This window comes from Octopus bimaculoides, chromosome 12 (assembly GCF_001194135.2).
Source record: "Octopus bimaculoides isolate UCB-OBI-ISO-001 chromosome 12, ASM119413v2, whole genome shotgun sequence".
Taxonomy (NCBI): Eukaryota; Metazoa; Mollusca; class Cephalopoda; order Octopoda; family Octopodidae; genus Octopus; species Octopus bimaculoides.
The window spans coordinates 30,196,136-30,207,453 of NC_068992.1; the positions used below are offsets into that span (position 1 = coordinate 30,196,136).

At 33.5% G+C, this 11,318-nt stretch overlaps 1 protein-coding gene across 6 annotated transcripts in view; it reads right to left on the minus strand.

The window, feature by feature from the left end:
- The window catches only part of LOC106869914 (protogenin A), a 1,534,154-nt gene that overhangs the window by 880,957 nt on the left and 641,879 nt on the right, over nt 1–11,318 (minus strand). For all 6 annotated transcript variants that reach the window (XM_052972124.1, XM_052972123.1, XM_052972126.1 and 3 more), the window contains exon 3: nt 2,564–2,666. The gene's annotated coding sequence lies outside the window, so the exon portion shown is untranslated. The remainder of the gene's footprint in view (nt 1–2,563; nt 2,667–11,318) is intronic.

The window sequence follows — 11,318 nt, forward strand, 5'->3', positions numbered from 1 at the left end:
ATATATATACACACACCCACACACACACATACACACACACACACACACACACACACATATATATATATATATATACCTGCATGTACATATTGATACATACATTCATACACAAACACAAACACATGACACAAACGCACACAAACATACACACACATACGGACGCATGCACGCACACATGTATGTATATATGTACTTATGCATATACATATATATGTTCATATGTACAGATACACGTTTAGGTAGACAGACAAACGCGCGCGTACACACACATGCAACACACACTCAAAAAGATATCCGTATATATAGGTATCACTTAAGCATCAGTTATTGTTATCAAATAATTTATCATATACAATGTATTTGCTAGTGAATATTATCAAGAAACCCATGAAATGATAGCACATTTAAACGAAAAACTCACTGTGATACACATATATTGCATATATAGTTAATTACGAGCACGTCGATATTTTCTTTATTGATATTTCATGGAATGATCAGATCTGTCACTTTGTGTATGTGGCCTTTGCGTTTGTGGCAGAAGGCAATTTCTAAAATACAAATAAGTATTGAAGAATGAAGTGCCATATATTTTGGTAATTACCGGTTATATCTAGCAATCGGAGATTACGATTATGAATAATGCAAGCTTGTGTTGCATTGGTATCCCATATTTTAATACGTGTCGTGCACATGATACTGGCTTCCTTACCCCTGTACTTGCCTTATGAAATTCACGTGGACGCTATTCTTTGATTATAATATACGACAACAGTGAATATGTGCTGAAAATCTTGACCAATATAATCTGTAACAATTATAATAGGAAATATTTTCTAACATTAGTGGTAATTGAAAATGTTTTCCTTGTAAAAAAATTATTATATGCTATGATTATAGAAATGCCTTTTGTAACATTACTGAGTCACTGGAGACAGACATTAACAAGAACTTACTCCAGTACCTTGGAACCCTCAAATATCTTCTCTCTCAAAACAACCACCAGTAAGAGTTTCTCCCTAATCCTCATTTACAAATGCTTTTCTTTTATTACTGAAATCTATCAGAAGCGTTTCTTCTTGGACAGATTCGGCATGAGAATTTTTTTTCATTTCGGCAACAGCAAAGCTTTCTTTCTTATCCTGAGTGTAAATTCTCGGTCCCAATTTCTTGCATATGATCTCTGTGCGTCTGCCAACTCTCTGGTTGCAGATTCTTGTTAAATTGCTCTTAACATCTTCTGCACATTACTCATAACATCTCACAACATACCATTGATTTATCACCACGTTAAACAACGCATATTTGAATGATTGGTGAAACTGGTGCTCTATGTTGTTTTTGAGACTGTTGTAATATACCAGCTGCAAGTTTAGTTTCCAAAAAGCTCTGTCTACCAAAATTCGTATACCATACGCCAAAACAATACAGATTCCACAAATATAGGCCTTGGAATTACTATCTAAAAGTACTAAGCTAAACGTGCGGCTTGGAAAAAAACGGAAACGTTAATGCTACTGACATCAAGAAACCCTCGACGCATTTTTCTCTAAAATAATTATGGTCCGTAGACAAGAAAAAAACCTTCACAATTGCTTCAAATATTTAGCATTATCGTGAAGGACAATTTCACATTTTAAAAATAAATTCTTTATATAGCTATGAAAGCATCATTAAAGTCGCACTTCTCTTGAAAGCCAGAAGGCATTTCATCCATAAATGATTAATGAAATTCTACAAAACGCAGCTGCGGCCTCTTGCTTATTCTGTGAAATTGCGCGGATGCATATAGTAATACATCCAATAAAAATCTACTGAATTGATAAAAGGTCTTCGTAGAAAGGTTCCAGTCTCTTGTCGACTGACACTAGAATTTGCATTTCATATAGTGACACCCATATGCAATCATTTGCACTTCCATCGAATCTCCTCCCTAAAGTTCACCAATGCTAATCCGAATACCCTGTACCATACAAAGAACTCTACGCCCAATTCTTCTTCATTAAACCTGGGCTAACCAGAATACATCCTCACAACCCCAGTTTTAACTGCAGCTGATATATTACAACTGTTCTAAGACAACGTTCAACACCCATTTCACCAATCTAGAAAGACACGTGATGGCCTGGTATATTACACCTTTCTTTTGAACCATCCTGTAAAAATAAGGTAAATTAAGCAATTAAGGTGAACCTAAGGTTAAACAACATATTCAGTTATTTACTTAAGACATTTAAGCTTGCTAATGTAAGCTTTAAGTTGATCATTTTCTTTTAAAACTTTATCGAAAAGATGTATTGATGAAACGTGTAAATTCGTGGGATACGCAGAAGTCAGTTAGAATAGTGAACTGACATAAACATTTTGAATACAAAGAATCAGTTACTATTTCATTCTAGCGTCATGTTTTTAAGTATTAAAATGGGTCACATTATCACAACCAAAAAAAAAAGAAAGAAATGATAAAAGAAAAGACACACATTAAGCTGAAATAGCATTATTCAAAGTAGGATAAATTATATTTAAACCCGGAGTTATGACTACATTATGATTTAATATTTACCTTCGAAAAATGTGGCGAATAAAAACAAAAGTCGCAACGTATTCTTTTTGAAATTGATTAATTCTTCCATTAATCAAACTTAACCACAACATATATCGTCAGTCTGAAAGAAGAGTGAAAATATGTCCAAAATTATTCTTTACTAATACGTATAACAAAAATAGTTTCAGCATTACGGTTGGGGGACTTAATTGTATTACAATTTTAAACACTCACTTAAAGTATATTGATGTATCATTCAATTATTAGTCTGAATAAATAAATATAAAATGAGATTTCTATTATTAAATCCATTTTCTTTGCAATGTGGTGTATTCGATATGTTTAAGCTGGATATACACAAGATTGTTGCAAAGAGAAAATGTATGATATTTCCAATGAAATGCACTGAACTTTCTTCCATCACTAATCTGAACTGATTTGATTTGGGAATGTAAAATGCAACACACTCACATTTAAGCATAAAATTAAGACGATAACGCAATTAGAGTTGATCCGGTCCTGAAATAACCTCTCATATAAACAATAAATGCGACATATAATTTTATATTGCTATTTTTTATTGTATGACATCAAATATAAGTGAATGATATTTAGTTATGAATAATGTTAAGCAGTTAACCATAGCACATTGGTGGTATCATTTAACTCAAACTCATTCATATTTAAAGATAACAGACGAATGAAGCAAGCTGCATTAGTTAGTGTTACATATTCTATCGAATTCTGCTTGCATATTTCTATTGATACAATCTCGAATATACATCACAACATAATACAGGTGAAACAACAATAAATTCTATGTGTTGAAGGTAAATGAGTAAAACCGAATTCAAACAGAAGGATTACCTTCTTGTTGCCGTTTTACCGAATGTGTGAAGGATAGATTTTGCTAGGACTACTCTTTACAGAGTAGTTGCAATACTATCAGATGTAATCTATATGGGTTGCGATACGTAGAATTTGTGTCACGAAAACATATAAAGAAGAATCTCAATTCAAGCTACATTCCATAAAAATTTAGGTATTACTATTTCACTGTCTGTTCTAGTTACCCAGTATCTCATGTGAGAGCATAACTAATATCACCAGGGTAATCCAAAACATTAGCATCTTAAAATGTCATGAATGTAGCTAATCAACGTTTGAACATTACTTGTTAAAAATCTGCGAATTCACTTCAAGATTTTGGCAATCAGAAATAAATAACTAGTCACGGCCGTTATGGAGGAATCAGAAAAATGGAAATATATTTCCTTCTCTCGGTGGCTTTACCTTTTTATTCGACAGTAAGTGGATTAGTCTCTTACTCTGCGAAAATAGAGAGAAGTGTATTGATCACTAGACAGTAAACCATTTGACATACATCTTAAGCGAACACATCAATACCAAAAACAACTGTTATAGCAACGGCAGCAGGAACAAAAACATAATGAAAATCAAAACAAAACATTTCTAGTAAATGAAATTACCATATAATGACAAAAGAGTAATCCTTCAAGAAATGGGAAAGTCCTCGCTTTATTGTCATTCATATTGATTTTCGTGAAGAATTCTTTAATAAGAATATACAAAATCTGCACATAGTAGTACAGTAATGATGAATAGCAGAGAAGATATTCAATATATATTCAATAATAAGAAATTAGGTAGTAATGCTGAAATGCATTTACAAATATATATTCTTTCACACTTTCCCAAACTATGAAAGTGAAAGTAGAATGCAGCTTTTGCAAACACCCTTTCCTTTAATGAAAAAAATGATTTGTTCTAATATTTTTCTCTCCAAACGGCATAAACTGCTCAGATACGCACGACCAACAGAGAAGGCAAAAGATAAAAAAATAAATGAAAGGAGCACGTCTTACATGAAACGCTCCCAAATGTTATCTGTTGAACTCTTTTAGTGTAAATTACTTTTACAACGTTCCCAACTGATCCCATCGAAACGCATGAAAGATTGCTTCGTATTATTTCTAGGCTATCGCTTTTGAATCATGAGCATATATGTATTGAATAACATATGTGATAGCATCGATTCTGGATTCTCAACTTTACATAGATATGATTGCAAAATTTTTTTATAGTGAAACAGAATCCCAATATCAATTTATATATGGATGCACACATTTTGATTAGAGTATTGAAACTATTTGCCTTCCATTTTTGATTTAACTACATCACAGTATAAGAAATAGTATCTAAATATCATGAGCTTACATAATTCTATTTAAGTTTACATTCATCACTCTACAATCTCTCGCTTGTTTTTTCATTGAATTTTTCTCCCTCTCATCACACATGCTTGCGTGTATATCTATGCAATATATACACTGTTTAAAAATTTATACAAACATGAGTATAAATAAACAAATAGGCTTGACGATCAGAATTACAATGTTAGATCAACGAAATATTTCCTTGAAAATAGCAATTACAGATAATAAATCATAATACAGAATATTTTTAAGCCACGTAATGCAAATATAAGCCCGACTGTTGTATATTTTTAGACTTTAGAGAATTCGGAACTCATCGAGTCTTGTTATATGTTTCTTTAAGTGCCCTCAGATATTTACTACCTGGAATATGACGGTGGTGGCTGTGGAGGATCTATAAAACTTGATAGTATATAATATTACGAAAAATATACCAAAATGTATATATACCAATTTATGAGTATGCTAAATAGATCTATTAATCTTGTACATTTCAAATGTAGTCAAAAGATTTCAACAAAATTCCAGTTAAATTAGCAAACTTTTTTCTTACGGAACACATTTTTTGAGTAGAGGCGTCAGATACCTTCATTTAATTATTTTAATCTTTATGAATTATATTTAGTTGATATGTATTAGTTCTCTCCAAAGCGCAACCCACGTCGGAGGCTGTTGTAATGAGTTTCCTGGGTAAACCGTTCCATGCGTTTAGATTATTGCGTGGAAGTATTACAAGAAATAAGTTTCAGACTGCGGTTTGGGGATACAACCACACATAGCTAGAGGAGGTGTGAAATGAGAAGAGATGCAAAAAGAGAGAGGGAGATATAGAGAGAGAGGGAGAGAGAGAGAGAGAGAGAGAGAGAGAGAAAACGAAAGATAGAGAGAAAGACAGAGTCACTGAGAGACAGAGAGGGAGATGGGGCCAGTAGTGTGTGCTGTGTTGTTGAAGAAACAATACTCTTTGAAGTAAGTACTACGTTACAGGGAAAATATAAACTATTTGTGCAATTAAGTATAGAAAACGTCGTTATACCTGTGACGTGTTAATGACGTGTGTAACTTTTTTCTGTATAGAAACAATTTTAAATACAGCCTTAATATGAATTTGTCGATGCAGTTGTTATTTTATTCTTGTGTTTTAATGCGTCGAGTCAAAATATTTGCAATATTTTGGTAATTTCTTTGCATTATACGTCAAGTCACAACAAATGCAGGCTATACTTGAAAGTAAATGTCATCGTGTTGTACCGCTTGAGACCATCTTTCTGCCAGTTCTTTGATCCTGTGCTGATATCATTTCTTGTCCTCCAAAGCAAAGGACTCCTTCAATGAAGCTGCTACATCATCTTGGTTAATGAAACTTCGGGAGTCATACATAGGACCAAGTAATAATCCGGGGAAGCTAGGTCTGGACTATATGCTGGTTGTGACATCAGTTCGACTCACGTTTCTGGTGTTTATTCCGGGACATTCGAGCGGTATGAGGTCTCGCGTTGTCTTCTTGCAGAAGTGGTCACTTTATCTTAACCAATCCAAGTATTTTTGGCGCACAGTGACATACATCCACGTCATCGGAGTACACGTTAGCATCACTGGTTCGAACGTCTGCAAAGAACTCGTAGTCGATAATCTCTGCATAATTCCGTGAGATGCAGGACTTCACCTTGTGTTTGGAACGCCTATATTTCTTGACAAGTTACAAAAGCTTGCACTCTAACCCAAGTATGGGTTGCAGAAAAACATGTCCCTCAGATTATTACTTTCTCCGATCCATTTACTCGCTTGAGACGCTTCAAAGAAAGGGGGAATTATACATCTTTAAAATTTAATTCATAAAATGCTCTTTCTTCATATTATATTCCGACGCTGCTAAATAAGTGTCTTAAGGTCCTTTGTTATGCTAGTTTTGTGCATTTCTTCTACCCACCACACACAGGCATGCACACACGCACCCCCTAAATGTTTATGTTGAATGTACGTTGTATCTGTGTTTGTAGTTGTCACTGTGTATTTATTATTGAGAGAAAGTTCAGCAAGGACATAGACCATTTGAATAAGTGCCGGCAAGTTTGGTTCCATCAAATTTCTCAAATTGTTCTTCCATCATGTGCATAATGTAATTCCTGCAACCAATAACAGAGTAAAGAAATATTTTTGAGAAACTTGTATATGCTGTGTATGGTTCATAGTAATTCAGTGGGTTTTCTGTTTCCATTATCCCTGTTATTTGTTTGTTGTGTTGGGAACTGCTTTGTTATCTGATCTTATCTCAATGAAATGTATAATAATTTATGCATTATTATGTTTCATGTATGAACGTTATACCAGTCTATCAGTTTTTAATTAATATAGTACCGTTGAACATGCTATTTAGAAATGTTGTTTAAAGCCTAGGTATATTGTCATCAACATTCACAAAAATCATTCCTAATTGACATTAAGTGAAAACTGGAAACAGGTACTTTCTATTCATATTCTACTGTGGTAAACCCTGAGAAATCAATGATATATATATATATATATATATATATATCATAGAGCTCACTGTATTATAAACTACACTTTATTTCAGATCTAAATATCTTTAAATGGATAAATGTTTTCAAAGTACGCTACGTTGCTCAGACATTACGTATAAACTTGACAGGCAAAAAAAAACTAAAAACTAAAAAAAAAAAAAAAAACTACTCATGATTTTTAGCTCATTGCAGATGGAAAGTTATGGTATCGTTCACTTAGTAATTTCTGCAGATACACTTTTGAACTGCAGAACAATAGGTCACAGAGCATACATTTTGTTATAAATCTTATGTGCTAAGAACATCAAGTTTGTGTTCTTAGTACAAGATTTGTATCTATATGAGGTAGCTATATACAAATTAATGTTACAATAGATTGAGAAGGGATGTTTAACAAATTTCACTTATTGTATTGTTAATGGTAAGACACCGGACATACAGTATATAACTCAGAGGTGCGTAAACGACACACATTTTAGTTATCTCTCAGGTTTACTACTTTTGTATGATCGAATATTACTGACAGTTTTAGCTCTCTTTGTATACAACTCAAGTTAACTGACAATGGCCTTTTTCTGTGGAATATATGAAAACAAATAGCATTTGATGTGGGAAAGTAGTTCAAAATAAAATCTCTCATTTGTAAACTCATAGAATTAAACATATATTTTACAACATATATTTTACAACATAGGAAGAAAGAAACAGCTGAGCAACTGATATAAATAAGGTATGTAATTGAATTTTGTGATGATGAGAAAATATGCCGTGCTACATCTCCGATATGTATAATGGTTTAGTGTCTGATCATGAAGAAATAAACAACAGTTTATATCGCAAAAGACAGACTAATTTGTAATCAGCTTTTAACAAGTCGACGTTTTCTAGTCTGTGCGGTCAGTGTATATGTCTTTACACATTCTAAAAGTTACTTTGTATTTTCTGAGAAATATAATTTTATTGAAAATATGGAGGGGGGAACAATGTTTATTTGTATTCTGTTCAGTTTATTCATCAACCCTCGAACATTTTCTCTTTATCCTATTGACAGTCTGTCATATTAAGTGCTATTATAAATTCTAAACAAAGCGTGTATGTTTGTGTATTTGAGAACTCCTCAGACATATTTTACTTAGATTTATCAACAGAAGTAAACGCTAAAGAATTCAGAAATTTTCTTTGCAAATGCGTCTTTAAAATTTTTTTAATGATTTACTAGCATCTTTAGTAAAATAAATATGTACGGAAGCGTTCTACACCAGTATTCGGATGCACACACACACACGCACACACATACACACACACACACACACACACACACACACATATATATATATATATATATATATAAGCGTGTGTGTATACTCAAATGCACACACTTATTGACATTCAACAGGTGTCCATTACACTGGATATCAATTGTAATTCTAGTCAACGGGATTTAATTCCAAAATATAAATATTTAACTTACTTTACTGAACACCTAAATCATGTGTGCATCTACATCCATTCGAGAATTTAAACAAATGAAAGTGGGTAGAATTTAACATATGTATTTGGGTGTGTACGTATTCATCTCCAGAATAATATACTTTTCCTATAGATGAACGTTTATATCCCACTATATGCAGATTGCAGTGAATCAATTTAACGGGGATACTTGCGCAATGATTAGTCTGACTGAGTCACGTCAATCACTCGCTAAACCAGTAGACGTAGCAGAAGAGACCGTTTATTCGTGAATATGTCTGTAACCGAGTGAGTGTACTTGTACGTCTCTATTTCTATGTTAATTCTCAGAACTTTCAGTGCCTGACAAGACGATTTATCGTGCCTAGCATAATTCATTGCATACTTAATTCAACTTCTGACCTGGTACCTGCAAAGCATAAAGCCAGCTCCAGGGCTTTGTGTGGAGAGGACTGAAAATAGAAAGCGTTTAGATGGTACCTGGAGGAAATAAATGAGGAGTTTATCTATTCGGAGCGATATAGGATGGATAAAATAGAATAACATGCATTTACACGATTGCATCTTTCGGTGTTTTTGTGTAAATGGATGCAACATATTTTTTGCAATAATAAAAGGAGTGATCGGCAAAAAAAGAATCAGATTCATCATAAGTGCCAAAGTGACTATGATCTTAGTGACGGTACCAGCATCAAAGATGCAGACGCATTTCTATAACAAGTATTCAAGCTGCTGAATTATATTTCTGCAAGGAACTGAACACTTTTTCGTTGTTGTGTAGCGCAACATGAATATATTTCATTTTCTCTTGCTCTCTTGAAAGAAGTATCAAAACAATTATCTGCTCTTATCTTTCCCAGGACATGAAGAAGTTTCGTATGAAATCCATAATCGTGAGAAGTGAATATAATTTGAATCACATGGAATATTTGAAATATTTATCTTTCTCTTATTAGATGTTAAAAAAAAATAAACACTGCAGATAAGTAGCTAAGGCTTAGAAATATACGAAATTGAATTGAGATTGATGTAAAACTGTTCATAATAAACTATGCCAAGGACACATTTCTAATAATCTCTGAGGGTAAAAATTCGTAGGATTTATCACATTATGGACTTATATACTATCATCATCACCATCATCATCATTATGATTATCAACATCATCATCATCATTAATATTATTATTATTATTATTATTATTATTATTATTATTATTATTATTATTATTAATAATAATAATAATAATAATAATAATAATAATAATAATAATAATAATAATAATGATGATGATGATGTTGATAATCATAATGATAATAATAATAATAATAATAATAATAATAATAATAATAATAATAATAATAATAATAATAATAAAATTCGTACGACCACAAATCCGAAGGCATCATCGGAAATGATAATGTAAAGATCCTGTGGGATTTTATGACTCAGTGCAACCATGAGATAGAGAATAGGACGCCAGACATAGTCTTAATTGAGAAAGAAAGCAAACTATGCTGCATCATACATATATAGCATGCCCAGCTGACAACAAGGTAACCCAATGGAGAGATGCAGGAAATCGAAGATGACCACTAGAAACCGGGCTGTTATTGATCATGGAGGGTTAAATAGTGTTAGTAGTGGAATCGAAATTCCAGCTTTACCTAATACATTAAAACATAGAATTACTGAGACTACGTTACTGAACAGAAAGCTGGTGGCTTCACGCTGCCTGGATGCTCTTTCAAGCGGCTTGTGTGACATCGGATCCGTGGTATTTTTTTAAACACTCTAGGCACACACACGCGCACGCACCAGGTGCTAACGCATTCGTACGCTTATTCGAGCAGACACATCTGATACACATGCATCTGCAGATATACAGATATACGCAGTTGACATGTATACCCATAAATACAAGCAGGAAAGAAGTCAGACACGGCTGATTAGCACCCACACCCATCGAGCAGACATTACAGAAAACATGCATATATGCACCAACAAGCGGATTACATTACTTCTGATCCATATGCATCCCTCCACACGCATAGCAGTTATACACAAAAAGACATCAGACTCACATATCTTCGCACTGTTGCCGATAATGCATTCGATGTAGTACAAGTCCTTTCAAAGACAATCCTGGAGGCGCGAAGCTATTAGTCAAGCAATCCAAGAATTTCACCTTTTCAATGCACCTGGAGTCAGTGGAGTTTGGATTCCACTTGTAATAACACAATATATGACCCGCCTCGACCAATAGCATCCCACTTTCCTGTAACATTCTTGGAATCCCGGCACCTTTCCATTGTACTGCTTGAACCCGACGAGATAGACATTTTTAAGTAGCCTACCCTACGAGACTTTAACTTGTATGAGGCCGAAAGTTGTGTTACTCCTACAGGATTATTTTTTCCGCTTCATTCCTTCGTTTATCCACTCACCCGTATATATGCGTTTATACACACGCACACACACATACATACACACACACACACACTCACAAATATATATATATATATATATATATATATATATATA